Consider the following 7,850-nt stretch of genomic DNA (forward strand, 5'->3'; position numbering starts at 1 on the left):
GTGTTTTGGTTTTCACCAGGATAGCGTTAATTTTTTGCAGTAGTCAGGAGGGGACTACTACCTCACATAGTTTCTGGGAATGGGGAAGAGAGTCTGTTCCAGGGAGAAGGGATTCTTTCTGGTTGAGTAAACGTGGCGAAGGTTTTCCATGTGAATCCTTTCTCTGTTTGTACCCTCTGTCATTAGTATTGTTGCAGTTACTGTTCCTTTTCTTATCTCATTGCTGTCTCCAGTAACTTGTTCTTATCTCTACCCATGATCTTTGCCTTTTATGCCTCCAGTTCTCTCCTCCAGCCCACTGCAGGGGGAGAAGGAGGGGCAAAGCAGGACAGCAAGAAAACAGCATGTGGTTTGGAGAACCTCAGTGGGGGCACTGAACTGGGGAGTACCATTCCTAAACAACAATAGTTTCTAACAAACACAATATTTAATGACTAAATCAAGAATTTTTAATGCAGAAGTCTAGTGAGAACTTTTAAAAAATTTTGCACTTGAATTCAATAAACTTTCACTTGTAGAATTTGAAAAGTCTGTGTCACTCCACTGAGAACCTTCAGGTCATAGTAAAGTTAAAATGCATGCTAAAATATATTAATGAAATTTATTTCAAATTAAACTTGGAATACTCACTCAAAATTGAAAAAAACCCAAGTGCTCAAAGTTGGGGAATAAGATGCTGTAATCTTCCTCAAGGATAAACAAATGACTGTGTTAAAGAATAATCATCTTTAATTACAGAACTGGTTGCAAGAGCCATCCACTGTAGCATTATCACATACTGATATGCTCCAGGACTAGAATAGGTTCTGAGTGGATCAATTACTATTTATTTCCACCATCCTTTTCTCTAATTTCCCCAAATGATGCCAATTTAGTGTAAGCCCACTGCAGATGTGAGTAAACACACTTTTATTTATAACCCTACCTTTTGGCTGTGGTCCTCAGTCTGGTCACAGCCAGAGTTCCATAACTTGAAGAAAAATTATTACTTGGGAATTGAATCAGATTACAGATAAATGGCACTGCAGCAGATGGATAGGGGAGTTTGTTAACTTTAAGAGAAGAGTACTAAAGGATATTAAGAACAAAGGAACAAGCCATAATTATATATATGTTTCAAAGTATTAAAATACCCTTCCACTAATCCTGACAGTCACTTATAATATGAATTCTTACTTTTCCTTGCCATTAGGCCCAGTAGCACCAGCTGGATCTAAATTCAGTGAGTATTCTAAACCCACCCTTCAACAGTGTAACACTGATGTCACATCTTTTATTCTCTAGTAGGTTGATTACAAGATGACAGCTTACCAAAACTGCTTTGCCAGGGCAGTTTGTGAGAAGGATCTTCCACAGACTCTTGTATGCCAGAAATTAGAGTTCCCTTCATGTACCTTTTCCCTCAGAGCCCAGAAACAAAGTGTGGGAGAGGTCCCATCTGAAACACAGACCATGACATTCAGTTGTTACCAAGCATACATGCCTCCACATATCCATATTAACAAATTAAATCACTTGCCTATACTAAACAGAGGTCAAACATGTCTGCAGAAAAGCATCTTGGATTTTTCTTTTGTAAGCAAAGATGCAAACAAAAGCATGGTACTACATAGGTTAACACAGAGAGATTAATGGAATTAAAATTGATTTTGAAACATGAAACAAAATGTTTTTCCAAATGCATATTCATTTAAGGAACTGTGTAACTAAGCATCTATTTACATATGTATCTACTTCTGCTTGCCCACTGACTACTATATTTTGAAATCCTGTTGGTGAGAGAAAGAAAAATAACTGTATTGTTTCCTAAAGTTAAAGATTATGCAATTATGCTGTGAAATGGATGGTTGATCAGAGAAAAATAACTTTGCATCTAGCTGTGTTTAGGAAGGAAATTAAAGAAGTTGGTTTCACTCAGGGGGTAACCTGAAAGCTATTCTGGTGCTCAGACCAGTTTTGATCTCTCACTGTTGGTGTTTGACCTTCCCTCCCTTGACACCATGGCTCCTTTCCATGAGCAAGTCTTCAAGGAAAAGTAAAAGCTGACCCAAGTTTAACTCCTTATTTGTTATTCTGGCAGTTGATTTTTGTGTATCTTTGTCTCACTTCCCCCTTTTTGTTCGTCCTGAAGAGACATGGAAACAGGATGTTAGAGGCAGAGAAATTAGCCCAAGCTGCAGGATATTTAGTGCCTGCAGGCTGTGGTCTGCCAGCTGATAAGGTTTTTCTTCTAAAGTCATCTAAGAAGAATCAGAAAGGCAACAGAATGAAAGTCAAGCTTGGTACATAAAACACCTCAGTGTCTATTGAGAACATTTTTCAAAGTGTTCTGGGTAGGGACAATCTTTTAATGAGCCCTTTAAAAAAAAGCATTATCAACACATGAGCAGTACTTAGTTTCTTTTTAGTTGGTTTTAATGAAAATCTAATTAATGAAGTTGGCCAAATTAATTAAGCTAATGAAATTAACCAAGAGAACTTTCAGTTTTGTGTCCAGAGGCTACAAAGACATTTTTTGTCAAATAATCTTCTTAGTGTTCCTACTCTGAGTTAATAGAAAGACCCAAGATGTAAACTACCTTTGCCACCAAGGAGCAGTGGAATGAATTATTTTAATTACAACTAGAATTGTTCTTAATTAGTAACATGTACTATAATGCAAGAGCTTCCTTCCTTTGAATGCTGTTGAATAACGCTGTCTCAGAGAAAAAGGGACAAACCACTGAATATGACATGAATAGCTTGATGTTGTTTCTTTTTTTTTCCTAACATTTCCCTTCACTGTGTTCACTCTGAGAAGGATCTAATTGAATTGTCATTGTCTCTGATGATTTGCCAACAAATTTGCTCAGAAGAGCCTATTAGTGGATGGTTGTACCCCAACCATCATTGTACATTACTGTGTGCTCAGCCATTGTTGTACATCAGTCTGGAATACCATTTGGAAAGCCTGTCTTCAGTCTTTCCATTGTTGCCATTCTTGTGACAAAAAGTCCATCAGACAGGAGGTTGCTCTGCCTCTTTCTTGCTTTCTTGCTTTCTCTCTCTCTTTCTTTCTTTCTTTTTCTTTTTTCTTTTTTTTTTCCTTTTTTACTTTTTCTTTTATCTTTTTACTTTTTTCTTTGTTTTTCTTTTTTCTTTTATTTTGTCCTTTCTCTTCTTCTTGCTCTATTTCTATTTCTTCTATTATTCTCCCCCTTTTTAACCACCCCATATTTCAGGCATGTTTATCTTCAAGTTTATAAAAATGCTCCATGCTCCCTGCAAATCCCCTCTCTCCTGGGAGATGTTTACAGCCCATTTTATGACCAAGTTCCCACAGATTCCCCCATTCCTCTCCTTTCAGTCTAGCACATTGTTCAGTGCCAGGTCTGGAAAAATAAACCTGTGCTGCATGCCCTATTTGCCTTCTTTTTCAAATGAAGTCCACATTGTGAATGTGAAGCCAGAGGATTCTGGATTGTCAGAGGAAAGCAGGGACAGTGGATTTGATACCTGAATGAAGGTCAGTGGAAGCAAGAAACCTCCATGTATGTGAGATCAGTCGGTTTCCCAACTCCAAATGTCATTGAGCTTATTTATTACCTGCAAAAAGGTCTCACATCCCTTCTCTCTTGTTACAAGTAACTGTGGCTTTTTCCATAACCAACAAATGCATCCAGGATCCCTTATGTTCTCCATATCTTCTAACTTCAGTAATTCAGTAAATAATCTGCCAGAAAATCTCCTATCCAAATAGCCCTCTAGGTATTATAATAACACCACTTATATGAAATGAAATGTTTACTGTACAGTATGAAACTGAAATAGAGCTTAAATTGAAGCACCCCATGCTTTAAAACCTTTCATTACTTAATCTACATGGAAAGGACACCAGATGTTATTCCCTTTTTGGGTTTTTGTTTGTTTTTTTGTCAAAATTATATTGCTTTTAATATTCTAGCTGAAATATACCAGAGGCAAGTCCTTAGCTGGTATAAAATGTCACAAGTCTGCTGTGGTCAATGAAGCAATAGCAGTTTATCCCAAAGGAGGATCTGACACAAACAAGAATATTTAGCCTGAATTGATGGAAAAATAAAGTCAAAATTTGTTTATCTGCAAAATCAAGCCCGAAAAGTGATGGTGTTCTCTATACCTCATTATCTCCATAATTTCTATAAACTTTTAATTTTATCTCATAATCTCTATATTCTTTAATTTACCAAATAATCTATTGTAAGAGTTACCATCCAATCCTCCAGATAACATAACACTAAAACAAATATATACATTTTATTAAATGCCACTCTGTGAAAGTATAAGTTATGTGATAATGACCCAGAATCTAAGAACTCATCCTGATCCAAAATGTATACTAGTGAGAACCAGTTTTCTGCATAAGAATTTCTGTTAAGTATTTCTGTGACTAGTCAACGAGTACAAAAATCCCTTGAATCACTGTCTTAAAAAAATTAATAGATAACATGTAGTTAGGCCAGGATTCAAAACGACAGTTCAAAAAATAGATCTGTTACAGAAGAATGTGGAAGTCAAACAGTGGCTCAAAAAGCAAAATAATAAGCTAACTTTTTACAACAGGAAGAGCTGCAAAATTCACAATCTTTGCAGGACTGCTCTTTATTAACATTGCTTGCCAGCCCATGTGTCACTTCCTTTAGAAGAGCAGTAGTAATGAAGTAATGAAGTCTCTCTCTAGTCAAGGTACTCAGAGTCTCTCAATCCAGGCTAAGGGAAGCACTTTTCAAAACTGACTCATAGGTGAAAGCAAAAAGTCAGCTTTTAACAGCCATGTACAAAAGTCTCCCAGGGTCATTGTTTGCAATCCTCAAGGGTGGAATTATAATTAAAAATTATCTTCTAAATTTGGAGAAGTAGCTTGAGGAAAAAGAACAAAATTTAATACAGGAGAATAAAAATCCACATAATTTCTTTGGCTGTAAAATCCATGGCTATAGCAATGTTCCCTGAAAGCAGAGGATTCCACATGTCACTGAAACAATGAGTGTTGCAGGCAAAAGCTTGGGAGAAACATGGTAACCCACAGTTTTATAGCAAATAGTCTGTAGGGTAGGCTATCACAAGCTGCAATAAGAGTCAACAGCATCACACTTAGAGATAAAAATTCAGTGTAAGCAGAAATATTGCCTACAGGAGCACTCAACAGTGGCAAGGCTATAGCTGACATGTTGTCTCAATTTTTGAGCTTCTCCTCTTTGAAGGAGGAGAAGAACCAGCCAAAAATCAGAATAGTTCTTTGAAGACAACAGCGGATTCATTAGAACTGGTTTGAATTTGTTTTTCTCCAGAAAGAGAAAAGGATAAACCAAGGAGAGTTGCAATTATCTTCAACTGTGCAACAGAAAAGGAAACTGTTTGTTCCCCTTGTCTGCGGTTGATGGCATGACAGGAAAACTACAGTGAGTAAGGTTCAGCTTTGACATTGGGAAATGTCAGGAAAGTGAAGTCTCAAAGGATCAGTCACTGGGCAGTATTTAAGAATGTAAACCTTGGTCAGGAATGGCAGGCAGATTTTGTCTTGCCTGAGTGGTCCCACAGTGTCCCACCAAATTTGCAATTGGTGTTCTGACTCAAAATAGCTGAAAATAATTGGGCCTGAGACAGGCACAAATAGTGTGTAAGAGGAAGAGGGATGACAGCATTTATTGGGCAAGATATGTTCCTGTTTCATATCTTTATCACAAACTCCAGCCAGTAGCGTTCTGTATGATGATGGGATGCATTTTCTTTTGCCTCATTCTCTATTAGTCTCCTGTGTTAATCATTCCTCCCCACTCAAACTGTTGTTTTGGCTTTTGTGCAGGGTGAGGAAGTGAGAAAAGGGATTCTCACTCTCTCATCCTGTCGGGACTTCCTGCATCTTACAGGGATTAAGAAGAGGTTCTTGAAAGTCCACCTGGGGATGCTGGCCTCTGTAACCACTGTGAGAAAAGGGAAGGCTCCCTCATGCTGTGACAGCTGCAGGCACCACTAAGCTTCAGCAAGGCAAAAGAAGGTCAAGGTTTTGGAGGTAGAACATTTGCAAACTATTGCCTTGCAAAACTGAGGAGAAAATATTTCACTAATACATGTTGGTTAAAGGTAGAAGAATTATCTCAAATATGAAAGACAGCAAATACTGAAACATGAAAAGCGGATGTGAATCATCATTAAAGTACAATTGTAAAAGCAACACAAACTTTATATGTTAATCAGTACTTTTTGAACTGTCTTTAACTAATCAGCAAATATTTTTCTGCATTTAATGGACTTAGAATAAAACTTGCCATTTGCTAGTAGAAATAGCACAGTTCTTGGGGTACTGGAGGGGTTTTTTGTTATTTTTCTTTATTTTTCTTTTTTGATTTGGATTGTAATCAGTGTAGAAAGTCCCTTCAAGTCAGTCAGAGAACTTTAGAGACTGAAAATTTCAGTCTCAACTAGAAATCATAGAAAATAGGGCTGCAGAGTACCTTGAGAGATCTTCTAGTCCATCCTCTCTCTCATAATGGAGGAAGAGCTACAAGTAAATAATTCTCAAGAGATTTTTATCTCTCCTGTTTGTAGAGTCATCAGTGGGGAAGAATCTCCTGCCTCTCAAAATGCTTCTGTGCTACATTAATCATACAGGCAGAGCCTGAAAGCATGAGCTGATCCTGCTTTCTCTGGCTCTTTAGGAAACTCTCCCTGTAAGTTTCCTGTTCATCCTGCTCTTTAAAGGCCTGCCCAGCAGCAGGAGACTGAAAATGGAGAATCCAGCTCATGATCCAGCCTGTGAAAGTATCCACGAAGATGGGTGACTGATAAGAATTTGGTTCTGTTGTGTGAGGAGGAAACCCTGGAAATGAGGTGGGAGTTGGAGATGTTTGCTTCTTCCTAACTCCGGCAGCTTCCACTTGAGAAGTGAGTGTTTGGACAGCAGGATGTTCTCTCAGCCAGTGATTTCCAGAGGAGGAGCAGCTCACCAAAGTGAGAATTGCATCTGTAACTATTTTGAGTGGTAGGTGTGTTTCCCTCTGATGCTAAAGTCTGGTGTGGTAGGAAGTGACAACTAAGAGGAACAACTGGAAGAGAAACCACTTTGGAAACTGTCCTGCCAGGCATTTTTCTTGGTGCACAAGGAACAGACCAACATAGCACTCGCACATGGTGAACATTTTTTAGGCACTTTATGGTGACAGTGCTTGACAGCTTCCCCTTGAGCTTCACAAATGAGTCTGAGAAGGCAGCAGCGATCTGTCATCTGTCCTTACAACCACAAGCCAGCAGGTGAGGTGCTAAGCCTCAGACAGTGCTCACTCTCACTTCCTCTCACATCAGCCAGCTTTTTCAGTTTTTGAACATTGCATGATGCTTTCTGCTGCTGATTCCCAGGTTTCTGCACGCAAAGTTATTGCTTTGAACTGCCACAGCTGGCCACAGATTGGTAACCACCTGCACCTTACAACACCTGTGTTTATTATCTCCTGTGAAGGGTGTGTAGGCACTTTTCATATTTGTACTGACCTTACACTGCCTTGAAAGTGTTATTTTACTTTTATGCGGTGCACTAAGAGCTTCAAGTGAGAATATACAAATATATTAATTATTATAGCAAGAGGTTTCCAGATGCTACTGTCAGAGTAGTTGTCCCTCTATGGACAAACACCCCAAGGTTCGGCCCTGAGGGTTCCTGAAAGGGTCTTGGGGCTCAGTCCCCTGGCTCAAGGCCATGCAGTAAAAGCCCCCTGTCCTGGGGAAGTCCCTGAGACTTTTGCTGACAGCGGAGATGATATGGCAGCAGGAGCTTTCCTACACACACTTAGGGATAGCAGCACCTCTCCAGTTAGCCTAGGTCACAGCCAGTGTCC

This window comes from Zonotrichia albicollis, chromosome 4 (assembly GCF_047830755.1).
Source record: "Zonotrichia albicollis isolate bZonAlb1 chromosome 4, bZonAlb1.hap1, whole genome shotgun sequence".
NCBI lineage: Eukaryota > Metazoa > Chordata > Aves > Passeriformes > Passerellidae > Zonotrichia > Zonotrichia albicollis.